At 31.7% G+C, this 9,474-nt stretch overlaps 1 long non-coding RNA gene across 1 annotated transcript; it reads left to right on the top strand.

Moving 5' to 3' along the window:
- The first annotated feature begins 1,357 nt into the window (after positions 1–1,357).
- Positions 1,358–7,969, top strand: LOC129222804 (uncharacterized). The gene is made up of 3 exons (XR_008580615.1): positions 1,358–1,470; positions 3,050–3,152; positions 7,858–7,969. It is a non-coding gene; the product is annotated as an uncharacterized LOC129222804 (long non-coding RNA).
- The last annotated feature ends 1,505 nt before the right edge of the window (positions 7,970–9,474 follow it).

Raw genomic sequence — 9,474 nt, 5'->3', positions numbered from 1 at the left:
TTCACTGCAAGCGATTCTTAGCGGCACGTGAATTGTTTATTAAATAAAGTATTATTTTCGGCAAATTTGGCGAAACCCGAAACTTTGCTGTGATAACCCTCGCAGAGCAGCAATGAAAAATCCGATCTAAAATGGCTAAACTAAAGCTGATGCGTCGGCCTGTGCGGCTCTAGTTCCATGGAGCATCGGTTGGTGCACCATTGACGTCATTAACTGTCAGCGATCAACTGACTGAGTTCGACTAGAAAATACATATCTATTTAAACATTTATAAAAAAAATTTATTAGTTTTTATTATTGACCTTTATCAACTATTCAGTTGATAGCTAAACTAAACTTAAGTACTCTGCTACAAAAACTGCTACATTATTAAATATGCTACTTTACTAAGGTATAAAAGTTGTATCTACATAATAACTAAGGAAAAAACGGGTAACTGCGCAGATACTACATTAAAGGCTTAGTATTTGTCACTTTGCCTTAGAAATATGCACCAATTATACCCTAAAGCTTTTTTTAATATTTTGCGTTCGCAAATGAACCAATAAAAACTTGAGGTTTAGGTAAACTAAACTACTAATGACCGGCCAGCGACAGTAATTAAATTTTGATAAAATGTGCGGATACCATATTTGTGCTTACGGCAGTATACTACAGATGGCGCTACTGAATCTAGCCCCATTCGTCCATGCGTTGGCTTGATCTAGCCCTTTTTTTTAGCTTGACTTAGCCCCAGTCCTTTCGAAGAGTTGGCAACACTGTTTGTTCCATAGAATTAATTCAATGCCTGCAAGGTTGCTAACAGCTGTTGGGATATAAATACAAAGTAATAAGTAGTTCTAAAAAACAAATGACTTTTTAATCAAATGTTATTTTCATTAGAGTGATACTTTTGCAAATTACTTTGATATGATTGACTTAAGTTTTTCCATGATAAATGCATCAATTTCTGTACTTGAAACTTTTTTTGCAAAAAAATAATTTACGAAGAAAAGTAACTGAGCAAATACTTTATGTGGTCACTATTTGATCTGAGCTACTAATGCTCTATATCAAGCGTTAAAAGAAACCTCAAAAATATGCAACAAAGCACTGTTTTAAAGTCAAAGTTCATTCCCAAACGGTACCTTGGATAAACTCTTGGATAAATCCAAACAAACACGTGTTAGACATTCAATGCTTTATTTTCCTTAACGTTGACGAGAATCGAGAAAACACACCTATGCCACGGGCATAAATCCACATCCTAGAGCTTTCGCGAAGGACTTTTCCCTGATTGGCTACCATGCTGGCGTGACGTCTACCGTTTAACCGGAAATGAAGTGTATGCGTGTGACGTCACTCCCTTATATGCCAGCTCTACTTTACCATGTTAATCCTACGAGGATGCTGAGTGAGGTATAATATTTGGGAAATTAGGAAAGGTTTTATCTATTTCTTCGGTTTCAAAAGCACTTATTTCAATACCAGGTAAGTCGAAGCATCAAATGCAATCAGTCTTATGTTCATTTTAAATACAGATTTTATTTGAGAGATAGATAAAGTTTTGTTTACGTTCGCGTAGTGAACCATTTAGCCACCATTCTGCAAGTCGTGTTATTATATAGTCGTACATTTTCCTTCCATCGAAAACTACTTGAATTGATGAAACTATTTTCATATTAGATGAGTAAAAGTCACCAAAAAATCCGTATTTCATGAAATTTTTTGGTTTTTTCTTCGATTTTTCAGAATAACATAAATGTTTGTTTACATTCGTTGAGGTGAAGTGTTGTTGTTAATTTTGCCTCTTGTTAAAAAAATTCTGCTTATTTCAACTCAGTTATGAAGCTTTTTATGACATTTTATAGTCTGTTAAAGCATTATATGCAAGGCGTATATCATAAAATTTTGTTTATAATCACTGAATGAACCACCCTTTTCTACGTTGTGTTGCTACTATTTTAAACTCTAAACAAATGCGTTACACATTTTTCTCTCATTAAAAACAAGTTACATTGAAATTAAATGAGTTAAAGTCACCAAATAAGCGGCATTTCTTTAATTTTATGTGTTTTTTTCCTTTTTTTGAAAATAAAATGAATGCTTGTTTACCAATTCGTCGTACCGATAGCATACGTTATATCGTTTGACGATTCTGTTTATTCTGCAGATATTAATTTCTTCCTAGAACTTATTAGCCTTAAGTTTTATTATTTTGGTTCAAAGTAAGTTAGAGCGAGGAATGCAATAATTATGAAGTATAGTCTAGGTTCAGTTAACCACCCATGTTCCATGTTGTGATTTTCACTGTTCACTAATCACTGCAGGTTTTTCTTGGATTACAAACCATTTGCATAGGTAAAAGATTTAAACTAAAGTTACAAAATACATATATGTATTTCATACATTTCATGTACTATTTTTTGTTCTTCAGATTTAGACGTTTGTCCACATTTGTTGAACCTATATCCACCTATAATGTCATTTGCTATGTAGTGTTGGTGTTATTTTCTGCTTTTATTAATTTTTTCTTAAAATTTTATTCATAGCTTTACATTTAAAAAAAAAAATTAAAGCATTTCAAACAGAACATTTTGAGCTGTGCAAAGATTTTCTAGACATAGTTTAAACTTTAAAACTATGTTGTCAAAAGCAACAAATTTTTGTAAAAAATATTTTTCTTCAAGAAAGTTATATGATCGTGACAATACCCAAAGGAGGCAAGGTAAGAGAAAGGGCAAATCTGCATCTTGCATCAGAAAACAATGGAGTTCCGAGGTAGTCTAGGAAAAGTTTTGGTCTTTAAGCTGTTCTACACTGTGACTTTTACTATCAAAATTCCAAGTATTTTGTTTAGGTGTGTAATACCTTCAGTGCTTGCTTTTAGCCGACACTCATTTTTCAATATCATTCAAACATGATTTCTAAGAATATATGCTGAAAATTGCTTAATTGAAATGTGTTATTTACTTATAAATCTGATGATTTTTGAATATTTTGATGAGAACATTTTATCTGCTTAGTTGTGTTTATGTACATCTTTTGATATATTCCTTTTTTCTTTTAGAACCCTGAATTTTTTTGTTCACATTTGCAATCACTTCAGTGGGCGTGAAAGCTCAGATTCTCAAAAGATGAGAAGCAGGAGAAAATTGGACCAGAAATATAAGGTATAATTCAGTTTTGTTATGTTAATATCTATGCATAATCATTTAAATAATTTTAGACAGTAAGAATTAAAAATATATTTAGTTAGTCTGTTGGATCATTCAAGAACCTGACATATTTATTACCTTTTACATACATTACTACTAAGTAATCATAAATATGTATCCTGCACGAGAACTATCACGTGAGGAAACCAAAAAAATAAGTTCATTCAAAAAATTGAAATACTGTCAGCCACGTTTAATGGGATAACAAATAAGAACCTCCCAGAACAAAAATATTTCCCCATTAACACAATGTTAACCATCCCCACTTAATCAAATAATTTCACGGGACAATCAAATAATATTCATCGGTTTTCGCAAAGATTCTTGCTGAGAAAATTTTTGAATAAATTAGAAATGAATAAGTAAGAATTGTTGATACAAAAAAAAATTATATATATATATTTCGCCATCAACGGGTGAGAAAAAACTTTTTTCCCCATCCAAAAACATTCTCTGTTTTATCTAATTTCTTTTGTTGACCACACAATAAATAGCGCATTCAGTAATTAAATTAAATAATACTAAGAAATATACACATTTCAGACGAAAGTAAAAAGTGATGAATATCAAATGTAAAACATGGCAGACGAGGAGAGAAGAAAAGATGTTAGGAAAGCTTCATGTATTAAATGGAATGCAGACTATTTACACATTAAATTTTGTCCTAATGATTACAGAGCTACATTTGTTCTTTAAAAATTACACCCTGTCCTAGGTACGCTTGCCATGCCACAGCTTCATTCCTTTTTTAATGAAAGAATTAATTTAAATGACTTAACGAATATCTATCATAAAGACACAAATTATTTCATGGTAAACTGTCATTCATATTTTATGTAAATTTTATTTAGAAAACATCAGATTAGTCATAATTATTGTTCTGCTAAACTTTTGCATATTTTATGTTAAAAATAATTTTTTTTTATTTAAATATAAATGTTCTGTCACCACATTATTACTTCAGCTTTAATTATTTCTTTTTTACTTCACCTTTTTTTATTTATTTTTCTGTGATGGGATTATTAATGTTCTATACTACAATCTGCCTACTTATTGTTCAATGCGGTAGAGAAAACAGTCACAGAATGGAGTGACAAACCTCTGTTTTAAACCTTTCATACTCAAAAAGGATTTGTGTGCAGCATTTTTTCCTAGGTCATCCAGTGTTCATACTCTATTTAGATGAAAAAATTACATGACTTGTTCATGACTTCAATGAAAATTTTCATGACCTTGTTATATGAAGAGAATAGCACTATTTAATCTCAAATTTGTTAATTTTTGGAAATGAGCATTAGCAAAACGTCTACATGAATGCCACAGCCTCATAGAAGCACTTACTCATAATGGAAAAATTATAATTGTACACTTAAAAAACCAGACTATTCTTATTTGTCTTCATCATATAAATTTAAGTGAAGTACAAGTGCAGTGAAACGAGTATGATGCTTAAATGTCTGATGTTTTTTTATAAACTGGCAGAATGATAATGAATGAGACAAAGATTGAATGAGTCATCACTAAGTTTCAATAAATTTGCCTCAAAAGTTGCCTTAGTGTCAACAGTGCATTTAATCATCCACATAACTTGATAATATTTTGGTTCTTTAAAGTAAAGCCACATAGTTTAGTTTTTTATGTTTCTAAACCCAGAGCCGTGTCCAAGGGGAGGGTTTTAGGGGTTAAACCACTCCCATTGAAAAAAAAGTGTCAAATGAAGAAAACGATAGACTTAAATTAACTTTAATGTGAAAGCCTACGTTTAACGTTCCCCCCCCCCCCCCTTTCTCCCTGAAGTTTTTCTGTAAATTTAACTCGGTAATTCTGTATTTTTTCCGTCTTATTCAATTCAGTTGGACCTAAACGCTTGCATTTCTTTCTCTTATAACTTAAAATTTTTTGCATAACATTCAAATGTTATGTAATTTACAACTGTTAAAGCTTTGCTGACTGAAATAATATTTTGGAAAAACTGGTGGTAGAACCGTTGAATTATCTACCGATACAAAGCATTAATATTGCTTATTGTAAGGAGGTAATGATGAATTTGGCATGTGTTGCAGCTATGAAGATGTATTAGTGATGGTGTTTAGTATTGTAATTTGCATCTACAATACGCTCGTTCTAAGCCTTATTTCAGAACATAAAATCTGATATGCATTCTAACATATTAACATAAAAATGCATATTAACATAAAAAGAATTCGTGGAGAGTTTTTAATACTTGTTGCAATAAACCGCATAGTTAACAGATTTAATTAAAAAGAAACAAACAAGGTTTGATAAAAGTGAACCTGTAAAATGAAGGAGTACTTTGATCACTTGAGCAGCCAGAATTATTCTTCTAGGGGAAGAGGGAGGGGAGGTTACAGCAGCAATTACAGGTGCATAAACGCCATACTGGGATCGATAATTTTGTAGTAAAACTAATAAAGGTTGTGAGGGATTGAATTCCCCCCCCCCCCCAGGTAAGATTAAAACCCCTCCCTTTATGAAAATCTGGACACGGGCCTGTCTAAACCAAATCTTTTTTTGAAAAAAAATTCAGTAATGAATCAATCTTCTGATTCAAAAGTATACTTGTCAGGGTTCGCGTTTACGCGCTATAGCGGGTTTTTTACGCAAATTCGCGGGAAAGGGACGCAACTTCCGCGAAAATTCGGGTCCTAGGGACCCAGAACACCCAAAAGATAAAAACCAGAAAAAAAATTGTGGAAAATGCTGAAGATCTATCTAGTGAATGCTTTTAAGCTTCAATGACCAGGAGAATCAACAGAAAAGGATTAAAATGACCCTATCTCTGTATCAGCTATTCAAACACACCCCTACTGTTGACCAGTCAATGGAATTTTAGTGATAAGACTGGAGCTTACAGTGACCTCCTGGGCAGAGCTCAAGGAGCAAAATATTGCAAGTTTATAAATAGCCCATTGTACTGTATTCTAAGAATAAGTTCTCCCTCAACTTTTATCTTGGGGAAATTCCTGAAAATAACAATAAAGATCAAAAGTAAGAGTGGTTTCAATGCAATCTTCAGGATTGATACAGGACAACTGAGTAGTAAAAGCTTATCTATTTTGCATTCACCTAACCAGAATTACTTTTGAAAATTATTATCTTGCATCCTCAATAAAAGGACAGGTGAAAAAAAAAATGGCGAACATTTTCCCGATCGCGCAAAACACAAAGTTCTGAACTTAACATTTTTCTTGTTAAATTACTTATGAATATGAATTTTATACAAAAGTACTTTAATCTTGTTCATTTTCTAGTAATTCACCTATTTCTGAGGGGCTATTTTTATTTGGACTTGCAAAAGTCACGTATTAATCGATCGCGCCATTTTGAAAATGGCGAAATTTTAAAAGTAGCACCAAAGCCAACACAGATATTTTAAAAGAGTCACAATGAAGTCAAATTTTCTAATTTAAGATTGCAAATGAGCAATTTTTATACTCATGTGAGAAAATGTTTCGTTTTTGCGATCGCGATTTTTGCGTTGTGTTAATTCGCTTGCGATTTTTTTCTATTTCTATGAAATTGCTATTGATAATTGATGGAGGGGGGGGGGGGGGCTAGTTGCTTTTTTTCACCTAGAAAAATGTTCATGAAAGCAAAGGTTAAGAGAGTGCTTTCTGCTTGATCAATCAAAGGCATTTATTTTTTATCTCATGGTAAAATCCAACTTTAAAGTAAATTTTGAGTTTATCTCATTGTAGCTGACTAAATAGTTTCTCAAATAACTAAATCTTGCAAGTGTATTATTTGAACATATGATAATCACAGAAAAAAAGGGCAAAATTAACCAATTTAGTTTATTTCATACCTTTTTCAAATAACTATGTGGATAGTTTCTTTTCCCTAAGTATAAATAGTTGTATATTATTCAATTATGTGCTAAGATTTGTTTAAAATTTAAGGGACTCATTTTTTCCGCCAAAGGACCCAAATCAATTTCATTAATGGGTCCTTGGGACCCAAGTTACGGATAGTTGAGCGCGAACACTGCTTGTTTTGTTTACTTATTTGAACATTTTCAAATGCATATTGATTAATAAGTTCAGAAATTTCAAAACATGTTTGATTCCTGACATTGAACGTAGCAGTGGGTAGCATGGATTAATTTTGAGGGCCATATGTTGGGCACTACTGTTTTAGAGTATAAGAATTCCTCTTTTTCTGTATTCTATTGCCTGACTAAAGATCTTTATTTTCTAAAACCTTCAACAAATTAAGATAAACTCTGATAAATTTAATAATAAAGTTCTTACGAGTGATGGAATCGAACTCGGATGCAATTAAATCACTTTTTTGAGTGGGCGTGGCAAAACTAAGAACGAGAAATTTCCCTACTACGGAATATGGATCATAAGAGGTGTTGAAAATGACAGTGAATTCAAAATAAGTGATGCCCAAGCAGTAAAATCACATCGCAAAAAAAAGGCAAGCGGCTGCGACATAAGTTAATGCAATGAGATTTCAAAGTTCAGATTTGATTTAGGGATCATTGAATTTTCCACTTTTAATAGCTTTTGTGTGCTATTCTGTTAAATCACTTAAGATTTCTAATGCTGCTTTAGTTAATATTACTTTCTCTTTGTCTACGACATTTTTCCATGACTTTTCCAGGTCTGAAAAAAATTCGTTAATTTTTTTTCAGTGAATTTCCAGGGTTTCCAAGACCCGAACTATGATCATCAAAACTGGAGTGTCTGGAGTCATTAGCCTAGCAATACGTTTTTCATATGAACTGATATTTGCTTACAGCTTAAGGTGTTTGTATTGATTGTTGGATCGGTACATATTATGAATGTATGTAAAAAAATTTAAAGTTTTTATGTAAAAAAAATATCTAACATTCAAAAGAATAAATCTTTTTAAAAGTATATATTTGTCTTACTTTTTATGCTTTTCTTTTTAATGGGTATTTAATTCAAGAAATGTCAAAGAAATAACAAATATTCATTTACTGGAAATGTAGTTATTCTCAAAGTGGATTATTTAAGCATAAGTTTTTCGGCAGAAACTTTTAAAAAACAAAACTAAATGGGATGGACTTTTAAAAAAAATTTCTTCAGTACTGTTGAATTAATTTTTAAATGTGTTGATTTAATATTTTTTTATTATCATGAATGTTTACACAATTTGAGTAATTTAATGCAATGCAGCAGATGGAGATACATTGTTAATGTAGGAAGAATAAAGGGAATATTTCCCCGAATAGTTTACCAGCTTCCAATATAGTTAAGTTTTCAGCATAGGCTTCTCGTGCAGGAGGGAAAACTGCTCCCTTACTTCAAAAGATAAATATTAATGATAGATTGAAAAGTGATTTTTACAGGGTGGATTAATTTATTTCATGAAAACAAAATTTACAAATACACAGACTTTTCTCATATTTCATAAGAATAGAACTTTTAATTGGAAATGGGCAGTTTACAATGGTTATCCAATGTAATTTTTCATGCTATGTTCCATATATATAGAGGCCTTTTAACCAGTAATGTTAAAAACTAATAATGTAAGCCAAATTTAAAAATACAAATTCAGCTTTGGAGGCACCGAAGCCTCCTCACTTCTTTTGACCTTTGTAGTGCACCAGGTGCCAATGATTTTCTGGAATCCCTTAAAAGATGACAAAGACTTATAAATTTGCATTGCGGTAAGCCGCTGCATTTATTGCAGTTTTTTCTTTTTTTTTTTGTGTGTGTCGACATTCTGTGTTCTGCTAGATGTCATCGATAAGCTCACTTCTTTTGCATTGAAGAAAAGGGTTCCTCATAACCATGAAACTGCAATACATCAAATGTAGCTGCGTATTATTCTGAACTCAGGTGTGACAAATCAAACCATTTAACAATGCCATCTGTAAAAGGAACGAATATATTCACATTTATAGGAAGTACCAGAAATTTATACATAAGACATTATGATGATAAGAATTGTAGAAATATGGGAAACAAAAAAGACAAGGTTTATTTTCTGTTAATAAATCTAACTATTTACATATCAAGTAACTTGAAGAAAAAAATCATAGTATGGAACTAAGATTTTAGAAATTTAAAACCATGGTGATGCAGTTGTTGTGAATGATACAGATAAAAGTCAGCTGTTTTTTAAATGTAACAAATAATGAATGCTACTGATTCCAAAGATATTTTGAGAATTCGGAATCTGTACCTAAAATTTTTATCTGAAAGGTTTTGCCAATCTTCCAAAAAAGGTAACAGTAGGGAGATTTAAACTATTTCACTATTTTCATTTAAGAAAATCTGAA

This window comes from Uloborus diversus, chromosome 5 (assembly GCF_026930045.1).
Source record: "Uloborus diversus isolate 005 chromosome 5, Udiv.v.3.1, whole genome shotgun sequence".
Taxonomy (NCBI): Eukaryota; Metazoa; Arthropoda; class Arachnida; order Araneae; family Uloboridae; genus Uloborus; species Uloborus diversus.
This window is presented reverse-complemented; position numbering and strand designations above follow the sequence as displayed.